At 38.5% G+C, this 15986-nt stretch overlaps 1 pseudogene; it reads right to left on the bottom strand.

Annotated features, from left to right (window-relative positions):
* Window positions 1-4101: 4101 nt before the first annotated feature.
* The window catches only part of LOC147340710 (uncharacterized), a 50368-nt pseudogene continuing 38483 nt past the window's right edge, over window positions 4102-15986 (bottom strand).

The following is a 15986-nucleotide window of genomic DNA, read 5'->3' as shown; positions in this document are numbered from 1 at the left end:
TGCTGGATATTTCTCTGCCTTTTCATCTTGTTTAGATTGCTGTGTTTGAGGTGGCCTTTCTGTATGCTGGAAGTTTGTGGTTCATTTTTATTGCGGTGGTACCTCCCTGTGGGTGGGGTTGGACAAGTGGCTTGTCAAGGTTTCCTGGTTAAGAAAGCTTGCATCAGTGTTCTGCTGGTGAAGCTGGATCTCTTCTCTCTGGAGTGCAATGAAGTGTCCAGTAGTGAGTTTTAAGGTGTCTACAGGTTTGGTGTGACTTGGGCAGCCTGTATTTTAATACTCAGGTTTATGTTCCTGCTTTGCTGAAGAATTAGCATGGTATGTCTTGCTCTGGATCTTGTTGGGTCTTAGGTGCAGCTTTGTTCCAGTGTAGGTATGGAGACTTTTGGATGGGCTCTTGTTGATTAATGTTCCATGGAATCAGGAGTTTTCTGGTCTTCCCAGATTTTGAATTTAAGTGGCCTGCCTTTGGTTTTCAGTCTTATTCTTACAGTAGCCTTAAAAATTCTCAATCCATACTGCACTGATGATAAAACATCTAGGTTAATGGAGAAAAGATTCTCCACAGTGAGGGACACCCAGAGAGGTTGACAGAGTTATGTGAAGAAGAGAAGAGGGAGGAGGAAGATAGAGGTGAGCAGGAGGAGAAGCAGGGGAATCAAAAGGGGAGAGAGTGATGTAGCCAGTAATCAAATTCCTATTTGCTTTACATAGCCTGGAACATGCAGAGAAGTTCATGGAGTTACATAGCAAAGAGAAGAGGGACGAAGGATATAGAAGTTACCAGGAGGAGAAGAGGGGGAATCAAAAGGAGAAAGACAAATCTAGCCAAAATCAGTTCCCTAAGTGTTCTCCACAGACCAGAATACCCAAAGAGATTCAAAGAGTTGGGTAGAGAAGATAAGGGGTGGGGAGGAGATAGAGGTGACCTGGGGGAGAAAAAGGAAAGTCAAAAATGGGAGAGGGCAATCAAGCCAGTAATCACACTCCTAAGTAAAAATGGGTACTGAAGATTGGATTCTTAAAAGTACAAAATTGATAATAAATACCAAAATAAAATAAAATAAAATCCAGAGTAGAGGTTCAGTTCAGTTCGGTTCAGTTCAGTCGCTCAGTCGTGTCCGACTCTTTGTGATCCCATGAATCACAGCATGCCAGGCCTCCCTGTCCTTCACCAACTCCTGGAGTTCACCCAAACTCACGTCCATCGAGTCAGCGATGCCATCCAGCCATCTCATCCTCTGTCGTCCCCTTCTCCTCCTGCCCCCAATCCCTCCCAGCATCAGAGTCTTTTCCAATGAGTCAATTCTTTGCATGAGGTGGCCAAAGTACTGGAGTTTCAGCTTCAGCATCATTCCTGGTTGGATCTCCTTGCAGTCCAAGGGACCCTAAAGAGTCTCCTCCAACACCACAGTTCAAAATCATCAATTCGTCAGTGCTCAGCCTTCTTCACAGTCCAACTCTCACATCCATACATGACCACAGGAAAAATCATAGCCTTGACTAGACGGACCTTTGTTGGCAAAGTACTGTCTCTGCTTTTGAATATGCTATCTAGGTTGGTCATAACTTTCCATTAAAGGAGTAAGCGTCTTTTAATTTCATGGCTGCAGTCACTATCTGCAGTGATTTTGGAGCCCCCCAAAATAAAGTCTGACACTGTTTCCACTGTTTCCCCATCTATTTCCCATGAAGTGATGGGACCGGATGCCATGATCTTCGTTTTCTGAATGTTGAGCTTTAAGCCAACTTTTTTCACTCCCCACTTTCACTTTCATCAAGAGGCTTTTTAGTTCCTCTTCACTTTCTGTCATAAAGGTGGTGTCATCTGCATATCTGAGGTTATTGATATTTCTCCTTCAAAATCTTGATTCCAGCTTGTGCTTCTTCCAGTCCAGCGTTTCTCATGATGTACTCTGCATATAAGTTAAATAAGCAGGGTGACAATATACAGCCTTGATGTACTCCTCTTTTTTTTGAACCAGTCTGTTATCCCATGTCCAGTTCTAACTGTTGCTTCCTGACCTGCATACAGATTTCTCAAGATGCAGGTGGTCTGGTATTCCCATCTCTTGAAGAATCGTCCACATTTTATTGTGATCCACACAGTCAAAGGCTTTGGTATAGTCAATAAAGCAGAAATAGATGTTCTTCTGGAACTTTCTTGCTTTTTCGATGATTGAGCGGATGTTGGCAATTTGATCTCTGGTTCCTCTGCCTTTGCTAAAAACAGCTTGAACATCTGGAATTTCACGGTTCATATATTGCTGAAGCCTGGCTTGGAGAATTTTGAGCATTACTTTACTAGCCTGTGAGATGAGTGCAATTGTGCAGTAGTTTGAGCATTCTTTGGCATTGCCTTTCTTTGGGATTGGAATGACAACGGACCTTTTCCAGTCCTGTGGCCACTGCTGAGTTTTCCAAATTTGCTAGCATATTGAGTGCAGCATTTTCACAGCATTATCTTTCAGTATTTGAAATAGCTCAACTGGAATTCCATCACCTCCACTACCTTTGTTCGTAGTGATGCTTTCTAAGGCCCACTTGACTTCATATTCCAGGATGGCTGGCTCTACGTCAGTTATCACACCATCGTGCTTATCTGGGTAGTGAAGATCTTTTTTGTACAGTTCTTCTGTGTATTCTTGCCGTCTCTTCTTAATATCTTCTGCTTCTGTTAGGTCCATACCATTTCTGTCCTTTATCGAGCCCATCTTTGCATGAAATGTTCCTTTGGTGTCTCTGATTTACTTGAAGAGATCTCTGCTCTTTCCTATTCTGCTGTTTTCCTCTATTCCTTTGCATTGATCACTGAAGAAGGCTTTCTTATCTCTTCTTGCTATTCTTTGGAACTCTGCATTCAGATACTTATATCTTTCCTTTTCTCCTTTGCTTTTCTCTTCCCTTCTTTTCACAGCTATTTGTAAAGTCTCCCCAGACAGCCATTTTGCTTTTTTGCATTTCTTTTCCATGGGGATGGACTTTATCCCTGTCTCCTGTACAATGTCACGAACCTCATTCCATAGCTCATCAGACACTTTATCTATCAGATTTAGGCCCTTAAATCTATTTCTCACTTGTATAATCATAAGGGATTTGATTTAGGTCATACCTGAATGGTCTAGTGGTTTTCCCTACTTTCTTCAATTTCAGTCTGAATTTGGCAATAAGGAGTTCATGATCTGAGCAACAGTCAGCTCCTGGTCTTGTTTTTGCTGACTGTATAGAGCTTCTCCATCTTTGGCTGCAAAGAATATAATCAATTTTTTCGGTGTTGACCATCTGGTGATGTCCATGTATAGAGTCTTCTCTTGTGTTGTTGGAAGAGGGTGTTTATTATGACCAGTGCATTTTCTTGGCAAAACTCTATTAGTCTTTGCCCTGCTTCATTCCATATTCCAAGTCCAAGTTTTCCTGTTACTCCAGGTGTTTCTTGACTTTCTACTTTTGCATTCCAGTCCTCTATAATGAAAAGGACATGTTTTGGGGGCATTAGTTCTAAAAGGTATAGACTCTCAAAAATATAATATTAACAAAACAAAACAAAATCACAAAAATTTTAAATATATATATATATATGAAATTTACTTTAAAAATAGGGTCATTTTTTGCATGGTATTAGAAGGTTATAAAAATGAAAATTAAAGGAGTAATAAAGGGCTTAATTTTTTTTAATTTAAAAATTAAAAATGATAATAGTAAAATATATCTAGGAATTTCTCTGGAGCTGTTGCAGGCAATGTGGTGTTAGTTCAGTTTCAGATAGGTCCTTGTTCCAGCTTATACTTCTTTTCAAGGTCTATAGGCCCCATCCAATGTATTCAGTGCTAACTACATGGTTTTAATCTGTTGCACCTGTCACTTCCAAAGCAGCTCCCTCTTTTTATTTTGCCTTCCTCTGTTTGCAAGTCTATTCAGTGTCTGATTTCCGCCCTGACACAAGGGGGTGAAAGTAGTCACATATTTAGTCTCACTTGTTCAGTTGTGCTGTGGGGAGTGAGGAACACTGCAAACAAATATCAGTGGCACATGTCGGGAGTGCTTGCAGTGTCTGGGCCACATTGGGTTTACCCCTGCTCTTGGCATGTGTGCTTTCCCAGTCTACACTGCTCAGGCTCCAGGTTGCTCTGAAGTGGAACTGTCTAAAGTGGGCCATTAGTTGTGTGCATTTCCCAGGACTAGGCCACTCAGGTTCAGGTTCTTGGGTACTTCACAAAGGCACAGAATCTACTGGGCCTGCGTTTTGTGCCCTTCCCAGGTCCAAACAGCTCAGGTGACCAGGTGCTTGGCGAGTTCACTCTCCCAAGATGGGTCTATGTATCTTATCACCTCCCTGGTCCCAGCCGCTCTGTTTCCTGGGTGCGCAGCAGGAGTGCCATCTCAGGTGTGCCGTGTGTTTCCTCCGGGGAGCTGATCTCTGACTGAGACCCTCCTGGTGGATGTCAGCTATCCGGGATCCCAGGAAGACTTGGTTAGCAACTGGAGGCCTGCTCACATTTTGGTCAAGGATGCCATCTCTGGGGCTGAGATTGCCCCTTTCCGGCTCTGGCTGTCACCCGCCTGCTTCTCTGCCTCTGATGTGGGATGGGCTGGTATGCAGCCAGCTAGCTCTCCTCTGGTAATTGCTCAGCCCTTTGTTCTGTGAGCAGCCCTGGCAGTGCCTTAGGTTAGAGCTTTTCACAGGAAAGTTCTCTCTCTCTCTTTTTTTCTTTCTCTGTCTCTGGCTATCCCACTTTTTGGGTTGCTATCTCACGTTAGCTCCCTCAAATTGTCCTCAGGGCATTCAGGCCCAGTCCTTACCCTAAGCAATGGAGCCCCTGGCTCCCTGTTCAGCCCCTGCTTTCTGGTGGTGGATGAGAGCATCTGGGCTACTTCTCTGCTGGGAGTTGTGGTTAGGCACATAATCTGTGGGTTTTATTTATTTATTTGTTTCCTCCTGGTTATTTTGCCCTCAGAGATTCCAAAATTCCCCACAGACCCTCTGGTGAGAAGGTTTCCTGGTGTTTGGAAACTTCTCCTCTTTCACGACTCCCTCGCCAGGATGGGTCTCTATCCCTATCTCTTCTGTCTCTCTTTTTATCTTTTATATTTTTTCCTACCTCCTTTTGAAGACACTGGGCTGCCTTTCTGGGTGCCTGGTGTCCTCCACCAGCATTCCAAAGTTGTTGCGTGGAATTTTCTCAGGCTTCAGATGATCTTTTGATGAATTTGTGGGGGAGAAAGTGGTCTCCTCATCCTATTCCAATGCCATCTTAGGACCAGGCCCATCTTTCAGTTTTTATAAACTGACTTTTTAGAGAAAGCTCTTCACTAAACACCCTTTCCAGTGATTCTGGATAAGTTGACTGATGGTGACTGTGGAAATGCCTGTTGTCATGATTCATGGGCATGCATTCCTGTTGCCTGGGTCACTAGGCAGCCAAATTTGTTGTAACCATTCATATGTGAGTGAATGCTTGAGTCTATGTGGGCTGGTTTTGCACCAAGGTCTACTGAGACATTTATGGCTCTTAGATTCATGTGTATTAGTCTGGTGCCTGGTCCACACATGCTAGCCTAGTACTGGGGCAGACAGTCTGTATACATCATGGTCAGCCTTGAACCAGAGGCAGATCTGAAGCCTCAGTTCATAGGGGTGGCCCTGAAGCTTAGGTCCAAAGGAGTTAACTGATGCTTTGGTTTGTGGAGTACTTTGTAGTTCATGGACTATACTTTGTTTTGTGGAGACTGATCTGATATGAACCTGGAGTCAAAGTCTAGAAAAAACCACCTGGTAGGCTTTGGGACTAAGTTGGCTTGTATTACACTGGTGTCAAGGACTGCCACTGAGAGATGAAATCTGAGTCTGTGGGGCCAGTCTAATGCTAGCATCCACTGGACAGGACTGGAATTTGAGTGTATGATGAAGTTGGGTGCTTTCCTCACTCTTTTTTCTTGTTTTGTTTTTCTTCTCCATAAGAGTACTCCAGGGCAGAGGGAAGATATGTGCTTGGAGAAGAGATGATTCAGGTAAACTGTTCTTCCTGTCCTCTTCAATGTGTGTGTGTTGTGTGTGTTTTCTTAATTTCCATGCTCAGCCTGTATGCTGTTTGATGAAGTAATGACTTCTATATTTTATGTTAACTGAGACTTTGACCATAAGTACAGATGGATACATGTGAATTTTGCCAGTAACAGAGTAAGCAAGCAATTTCCCTATATTCTACTTAATGGACACTTGCCATTGAACTCAGTCTGTCTGATCCTGTATATTAGCTATGCTATCTCCTGGATATTGACCTTAATGGTGGCTAAAGGAAATCTTGCCAGTATCAATAGAGAGTATCCCTTTTTTTTTATACTACTTGGGAGACATGCTCCGTGACACTTGACTTTTCTCTCCCAGTAATTAAGCCATGTTTGGTAGAGAACGTGTATCTATACTTTGGAATATTGAAGGAAGTATTCAAATACTGTATTGGGATTCCAGGAAATCATATTCAGGACAATAAGAAGCACTGCAAATCAATTTAATATTATTATTTACTTTTACTATGCTCCATGAAATATATCTATATATCTACATCAATGTCAATATGAACATAGATGTATAGAAATATATATGTAAATATATATATATATATATATATATATGTTAAAACATTTACTATTATATATCCTATACAATGGATACTAGCTTTTCTACATTTAGTGTTTATTTATAGTAAAAGAGATTAGAGGATTTGGATTTGAATTCTCACTTACTTACTAGCTATGTATTATATTAAAAGAAGAAGAAGAAGAAGAAGAAAGTGTTAGCGGCTCAGTCATGCCCGACTCTTTGCAACTCCATTGACTGTAGCCCACCAGGCTCCTCTGTCCATGGAATTATCCAGGCAAGAATATTGGAATGGGTAGCCATTCCCTTCTCCAGCGAATCTTCCTAACAAAGATCCAGGTCTTCTGCATTGAAGGAAAATTCTTCACTATCTGAGCTACCAGTTGGAGACCTAAGTTGCTTTATTATTAAAGTTAAGATACTAGTAACAGCCATCTCATAAAGCTTCATTATCAAATGAGGTATGTGTTGAATGTTTAACATGTTGCCTTATATATCATAAATAATAATTTTTGCATTAATAATAATGCCAACTTTTTTTGTAACCTTCATTTTCAGCATCATGCAATAGGCTACCTGTGATAGTATTTCAATTAGAGACAGGAAGATGGAATATAATTTTGAGACTAAAAGACTAAACATAATGTGGAAGGAAGAAAAGTCTGAGTTTTTCCTTTTTCTATATTCTATTTTTTTTTTTTTTACAAAATTATAGCTAAGCTCAGGGGAAAATATGCTTCTTTTTAAAAAAGTGTAGTTTCGATTTGCATTTCTCTGATAATGAGTGATGTTGAGCATCTTTTCATGTGTTTGTTAGCCATCTGTATGTCTTCTTTGGAGAAATGTCTATTTAGTTCTTTGGCCCATTTTTTGATTGGGTCGTTTATTTTTCTGGAGTTGAGCTGTAGGAGTTGCTTGTATATTTTTGAGATTAGTTGTTTGTCAGTTGCTTCATTTGCTATTATTTTCTCCCATTCTGAAGGCTGTTTTTTCACCTTGCTAATAGTTTCCTTTGATGTGCAGAAGCTTTTAAGGTTAATTAGGTCCCATTTGTTTATTTTTTATTTTATTTCCAATATTCTGGGAGGTGGGTCACAGAGGATCCTGCTGTGATGTATCATTTCACACCAGTCAGAATGGCTGCGATCCAAAAGTCTACAAATAATAAATGCTGGAGAGGGTGTGGAGAAAAGGGAACCCTCTTACACTGTTGGTGGGAATGAAAACTAGTACAGCCACTATGGAGAACAGTGTGGAGATTCCTTAAAAAACTGGAAATAGAACTGCCTTATGATCCAGCAATCCCACTGCTGGGCATACACACTGAGGAAACCAGAAGGGAAAGAGACACGTGTACCCCAATGTTCATCGCAGCACTGTTTATAATAGCCAGGACATGGAAGCAACCTAGATGTCCATCAGCAGATGAATGGATAAGAAAGCTATGGTACATATACACAATGGAGTATTACTCACCCATTAAAAAGAATACATTTGAATCAGTTCTAATGAGGTGGATGAAACTGGAGCCTATTATACAGAGTGAAGTAAGCCAGAAGGAAAAACATAAATACAGTATACTAACGCATATATATGGAATTTAGAAAGATGGTAACAATAACCTGGTGTACGAGACAGCAAAAGAGACACTGATGTATGGAACAGTCTTATGGACTCTGTGGGAGAAGGAGAGGGTGGGAAGATTTGGGAGAATGACATTGAAACATGTAAAATATCATGTAAGAAACGAGTTGCCAGTCCAGGTTCGATATACGATACTGGATGCTTGGGGCTAGTGCACTGGGACGACCCAGAGGGATAGTATGGGGAGGGAGGAGGGAGGAGGGTTCAGGATGGGGAACACATGTATACCTGTGGCAGATTCATTTTGATATTTGGCAAAACTAATACAATTATGTAAAGTTTAAAAATAAAATAAAATTTTAAAAAAAAGTGTAGTTTCTCTCTAACAAATGATAAGTGATAGAAAAATATGAATGTTTTAAAACTAGAATAGGCTTTTGAAGACATCTTCTCTAACTAACTTAGTTTGCAGATGATAACAGATTCATATGGCAAAGTGAAAAAGATGACTTAGTCAAGAGGCAAAGCAAGAATTCTTATCTCACCAGCTCGCTGCATGGTAATTAAAACAAAAAAAAAATTAAACAATCAATGTGGTTAGGAAAGGCATTTATTAGTATATTGTCCACATATTTTCCTATTTGTCTCAGTTTGATGATTTTAGTAAAGTACAATTTTTTCCTTAATTATGTTAAAATAAAAAAGGTCACAGGACACATTTTACAAATGTTATTTATTTAACTTTGGTTAAATGTCAGCAAATTAGTAACCTTTCTTTTTTAGGTTGATTATATTTTTCACTGCATTATTTTAATTAAAAAATTTGCAATTTTTGACAGGTAACAATTCAGTAAAATTAAATTTCCTTATATAAACTTAATTATTCAAGAGTATTTGTTGTGTTGTAGATTGATTATACAAGTTTTTCACATCTATTAACTACTTTATAGGTTTTAAACATTTTTGTACCAATTACTTTGCTGAGCATTTTAAACTTCAAGCTAGTTTCTCTTTCTACCTCTCTACTCACTCCTGAGTCACTGTATTACTCAGGGTAGATTAACTGTTTTAAGAAAAAACTTCAATATTTGTGGTTTAACTTTTGTGTTTTATCTCCTCCTCATGAAAATTCCCTTATTAGCTAACTTACCTGAGTATCTTTACTCCAAAGGTGAATCAGAGATCTGTCCAGTTTAATTTCTTTTTGTGATATTTCATAAACTTCAACACATGATCTCCAAGACCACCATGGAAATGGAAGAGAGCTTAGTAAATCTCAGTGGATTCTTAACTACCTTGGATTGGAAGTTACACATAGAATTTCCATTCTCATTCAGTGAGTCAGAGCCAGTTACATATCTCCAATTAGATGCAAGGGGGAGGTAGTGAGAGCCTCTGGCAACAAATCTAGAGTATGGAAGAGGAATCTGAATCTTTGATGGTCACCTATTCCTGTCATATTAACATTCTAAGACAGCTTGCAAGTGGGTTTAAGTGACAATAAATTTCCAATGGTTTGGGTGTTTTTCAGAAAAAAAATGTTTTATTATTTCAAATTATCATTATTCTCTTAAGATTGGGCTGGAATTCATGACAGTCTTTATTTCTCATATATAATTTTATAAATTGCTTGCAGTTTAACCATGCTTCTCCTCAAGTAGCATTAAAATAATATCCTATCAGCCTTCAAAAGCAAATTTGCTTTATACATATAATGAAGTTTAGCAAATACATTTTTTATTGAGACAAATATAAGAAACTGTTTCCACATTATGGTTTGTTATGTTGCCACTAGAATAAATTTTTCCAACAGTTTGTTTATTTTATTATTAACGTTTAGAACTCTATCAGCTTGACTACATGCATCATTAATGATTCTCAATGACTTGGCTCTATTTTCTTTCAACAAAAGTCCATTTCATGTGTTTAATGCTATTGGAATCTTATTGTACAAAAGCTGAGGTTATGCAGCTCATAACTACTAAAATTTTAGGACAATTTACAATTTGATGTAACAAATTTCCCCATGAAATATAAATATATATAAACCTGAATAGACACTGAACATATCAAGAGTTATCTAACATATTTGTGACACAAGCCATGTGATTTAGCACACAAATACAAATTAAATCAATACATACCATTTCCCACTCATTCAACAGTAAATCTTATAATGCAAAATGTGTTAGTGAGAGTATGGGGAGTCAGTGGAACTATATATTGCCTGTGGATGTGTAAATATTTACAAAAACTTTGGAGAACAATTAGAAAATGCATAATTAAATTGAAAATTATTCAAGACGGGAACAAAATGGTGAAGTAGGACTCTGAGCACATGTATGCCTATGAACACATCAAAAGTACATCTATATGTGGAGCAAATCTAACTGAAATCAAACTGAAAGCTGTCAGAAGGACACACACAATGGGTCTATCTGCATCCTAGGACATTTCATCATATTTATCCTAGAGGTCTTTAAAGATAAATATGCCTCAAACTGAATTATTTTATCCAAAACCGTCTTCTCTGACTCCTTTTCCTCTTCAAAGTAAACAGAAGTCCCCAACAGATTTATGATCCCCATCTTGGGGATTGGGTCTGTGGTCCTTGAATATTGGCATGGTTATATTCTTGCCTCACATGAGTAAGTAGTTTTCTTTATATTACTTTCACATTTCATGAATTCTTCCATATCTCCATATTTCCACTTTTCCAGGTTCATCACACTGCTCTTTTATACAACCACAGGTGTAAAGAAATATCTACATGGATCTGGGCTGGAAAGGAAGAGAGTGTCAGTTTGGGACCAGTACTGCTAGGAGATGACACAGAAGAGAAGTATATTGTGGGCTCAAATATTCTCCATAGGGACTGAAGGATTGATCTACATATTGGGCTCCCCAGCCCTGGGGTCTAATACCGGTAAGATAAGTACCTTTAAATGGTTTGAAAACAAATGGAACTATCTAAAGGTCTGTAAAAAACTGAAACTCCACTCATGAAGAGTACACCCACATGCTTGCTTACTCCCAGGAGTATGACAAAGGAAGAAAATTGAATCAGGGAATATGAAGATTTAATCACCCATATCAGGGAATCTGGATGGTTTGCTTCAAATGCCCCAGCACATGTCCAAGTCCTTCTACCTCTAGTGCAGTTCATAACCATGGATAAGACTCCTGTTGTCAAGGAGAATGCACATGTAGGGGAGACAGATGGTTCAGACACAGCAATGCATCTCAACAGGCCCAAGGTGGCAATTAATGGCATTCACAGAGGCAGCAGACTGGGAATGGTCTGGAACTCTGATGGACATGACAGGAAGGTCCCAGGATATGCCTTGGATCACATCGGGTTCCTGCTTCAATGCCTCTTGCTTCAGTACTGAATCTACTTTGGGGCAAAGGTGCCATTGTCTAGAGGAAGAAAAACTAACATTTAAAGGGAATGGAAACAGTTCAAACCAAAACCTCAGGGCTTCTGGTATAGCATATTGGGACCAAATTCTGCCCCCAAAGAGTCATGACAGCCACTGAGCATAAGAGAAGCATGACTCACATCTAGCCCTGACTCCAGCTTCTCCACTTCTCACTAAGGTAACAGCTGCCAGCACACCATGGGAAAAGACATGATTTAAGCTCACTTCAGATCCAACTCTGTCACCAAAGACACTGAGAATAAAGATTGAATAGAAATGTTCCTTTCAAGACAAAGATAGTTAACTGTTTCACTTAATTTCATAGATACAGATAAAGTTAAATAAAAGGAGAAGACAAAGAACTGTTTCAAAGGAAAGATTGAGAAAAAAATAAACTAAAAAGATAAAAAAAAACACCCTATGAAACATGGTTAAATAATTTTTCCAAAAAAGGTTTCAAAGTATTAGAAATAAGAATGTTAACTGAACTTGGGAAATCAATAGATGAACACAGGGGGAAGTTTAACAAGAAACTAGAAAATATAAAAAGAGCACCAGCAGAAACTGATTTTTTTATTAGTTTATTATGAAGAGGTGGCAAGAATACACAGAAGAACTGTGCAAAAAAGATCTTCAGTACCCTGATAATCATGATGGTGTGATCATCAACCTAGAACCAGACATTCTGGAATGCGAAGTCAAGTGGGCCTTAGGAAGCATCACTAAAAACAAAGCTAGGGGAGGTGATGGAATTCCAACTGAGCTATTTCAAATCCTAAAAGATGATGCTGTGAATGTGCTGCACTCAATATGACAGCAAATTTGGAAAACTCAGCAGTGGCCACAGGACTGGAAAAGGACAGTTTTCATTCCAATCCCAAAGAAAGGAAATGTCAAAGAATGCTCAAACTACCACACAATTGCACTCATCTCACACGCTAGCAAGTAATGTTCAAAATTCTCCAAGCCAGGCTTCAATAGTACATGAACTGTGAACTTCCAGCTGTTCAATCTGGTTTTAGCAAAGGCAGAGGAACCAGAGATAAAATTGCCAACATCCATTGGATCATAGAAAAAGAAAGAAGCAAGAGAGTTCCAGAAAAGCATATACATCTCCTTCATCGAGTATCCCCTAACTTTGACTGTATAGATCACAACAAACTATGGAAAATTCTTAAAGCTATGGGAGTACCAGAACACCTGGCCTGCCTCTTGAGAAATATGTATGCAGGTCAGGAAGCAACAGTTAGAAATGGACATGGAACAACAGACTGGTTCCAAATAGAAAAAGGAGTACGTCAAGGCTGTATATTTAACTTATTTGCAGAGTGCATCATGAGAAACGCTGGACTGGAAGAAACACAAGCTGGGATCAAGATTGCCGGGAGAAATATCAATAACCTCAGATATGCAGATGACACCACCCTTATGGCAGAAAGTGAAGAGAAACTGAAGAGCCTCTTGAAGAAAGTGAAAGGGGAGAGTGAAAATGTTGGCTTAAAACTCAACATTCAGAAAACTAAGATCATGGCATCTGGTCCCATCACTTCATGACAAATAGATGAGGAAACAGTAGAAACAGTGACAGACTTTATTTTTCTGGGCTCCAAAATCACTGAACATGGTGACTGCAGCCATGAATTTAAACAACATTTGCTCCTTGGAAGAAGAGTTATGACCAACCTAGACGGCATATTACAAAGTAAAGAAATTATTTTGCCAACAAAGGTCCATCTAGTCAAAGCTATGGTTTTACCAGTAGTCAGGCATGGATGTGAGAGTTGGACTATAATGAAAGCTGAGCACCAAAGAATTGATGCTTTTGAACTCTGGTATTCGAGAAGACTCTTGAGAGTCCTTTGGACTGCAAGGATATCAAACCAGTCCATCCTGTAGGAAATCAATCCTGAATAGTTGTTGGAAGGTCTGATGCTGAAACTTCAATACTTTGCTCACTTGATGCAAAGAACTGACTCATTTGAAAAGACCCTGATGCTGGGAAAGACTGAAGGCAGGAGGAGCAGGGGACGGCAGAGGATAAGATGGTTGGATGGCATCACTCACTCAATGGACATGAGTTTGAGTAAACTCCAGGAGTTGGAAGTGGACAGGTAGGCCTGGTGTGCTGCAGTCCATAGGGTTGCAAGGAGTCAGACAAGCTGAGCTACTGAACTGAACTGAACTTAAGAACTGAAGAATACAGTAACTGAAATGAAACCACACTAGAAGAAATAAAATAAAAAAAAAAAACAGGGTGATATAGGAAGAACACATAAACAATCTGAAAGATAGAATAATGGAAATCACCCAATCAGAAAAGAATAAAAACATTGATGAAAGAAATTACCAATGATATAATGATTCTTATAAAGAAATGGAAAGGTATCTTGTGTTCATGGATTGCAAAAATTATTATTGTTAAAATGTTCATACTACCTAAAGCAATCTACAAATTTAATGCAATCACTATCAAAACACTCATATTTTTCACATAATTAGAGCAAATAATCTTAAAGGCTACATGGAGCCACAAAAGAATGTGAATTACTAAAGCAATCTTGAGAAAGAAGAATGGAGCAGGTTCTTTGAATTCAGACTGTATTACAAAACCACAGTAATCAAAACAGTATGGTACTGGTACAGAAACAGATACTTAGGTCAATGGAACAGAACAGAGAGCCCCCAAACAAACCCACACACATACGGTCAATTAACCTATGACAGAGGATGGAAGAATATACAATGGAGAAAATGTCTTTTCCATACATGGTGCAGGGGAAATTGGACAGCTACATGTAAAATAATGAAATTAGAACATTTCCTCTCACAATATAAAAAAATAAACTAAAAAGAGATTAGTGACTTAAATGTAAAACTGAAACTATAAAATTCCTAGAAGAGAACGTAAGCAGAACACTCTTTTATACTAATGGCACCTATATTATTTTGGATCTGACTCCTAAGGCAAAACATACAGAAACAAAATAAATGAGACATGCAAACCAAAATGCTTTTGCACAAGGAAACATCAAAGACAAAAAAGGCAGCCTACTGAATGAAGAAAACATTTTCAAATAATATGACTGTTAATCCATTAGCATTCAAAATATGCAAACAGCTTTACAACTCAGTATGAAAACAAACAAGTGAATAACCTGATTAAAAATGGACAATGGCATTTTTCTTTCCCAAATAAGGCATACAGATTATCAACAGACACATGAAAAGATGCTCAGTATTGCTAATCATCAAAGAAATGCAAATCAAAATCACAGTGAGATATCAGAGCATACCCGTCAATATGGCTATCATTAAAAATATCAGATATAACAAATATTGGTGTGGAAAAACAGGAAATCCTAGTACTGTTGGTGAGAGTTTATATTAGTGAAGCCACTAGGGAAAACAATATGGAGGCTCCTCAGAACACTTAACATAGAGCTACATATGATCCAGCAATACCAACCCTGGGTATATATCTAAAGAAAACAAAATCACTGATTTGAAAAGACATGTGAACTCCAATGTTCACAGCAGCAGCATTTACAGTAGCCAAGATGTGGAAGCAATTTAATTTCCATCAGTAGGTAAATGGATAAAGAAGAGGTTATTTGGAGGCTGTTATGCTTAGTGAATTAAGTCGGAGAAAGACAGATCCTGGAACTTCCCTGGTGGTCCAGTAGTTAAGAATCCTCCTTGCAATTCAGGGGATGAGGTTCCATATTTGTTCAGAGAGCAACAAGATCTCCCATGTGAGCCCCACTCCCAACTAGAGAATCTGTGCACCACAATGGAAGATCCTTCATAGCACAAGGAAGATCCTGTGTACCACAACTAAGACTCTATACAGTTAAATAAATAAATATTTAAAAAGACAGACCTTGTATGTTAACACTGATTTATGGAATTAAAAAAAATAAAGGAATTAATATAACAAAACAGGAACAGGCTCACTGATGTAGAGAAAAACTAGTGGTTTGTTGTGAGGTCAGTAAAGGGGGAAAGGAAAAGATAGGTGTATGAAAGTAAGAGATATTATGTATAAAATAAGCTATAAAGATATATTGTACATCAGAAGGAGTACAGTTAATGTTTTATAATAATTTTAAAAGAATATGATCTATAAAATATTGAATTACTATGTTGAACATCTGAAACTAATATGCTATTTTAAATCTACTATATTTCAATAAAAATGGAAAGGAAGTTATTCCATGATTCAGAAAGTTTACCTCCAGGAGTCTTCCTTAGAGAAACCCTTATACGTGCATACAGGGAACATGCAAATGGATGTTTATTGAAACTTCATTTGTAATAGTAAAATGCAAATAACTTAACTGTCTATCTTTAGAGAAACAGGTAAGTCAATTGTGGTTTATTCA

The sequence above is a fragment of the Bos grunniens genome, chromosome X, assembly GCF_055505025.1.
Source record: "Bos grunniens cultivar Pamir isolate PY7600 chromosome X, Bosgru_T2T1.0, whole genome shotgun sequence".
Classification (NCBI taxonomy): domain Eukaryota; kingdom Metazoa; phylum Chordata; class Mammalia; order Artiodactyla; family Bovidae; genus Bos; species Bos grunniens.
The sequence above is the reverse complement of the archived record's forward strand: the minus strand, read 5'-3'. Positions and strand labels throughout refer to the sequence as shown.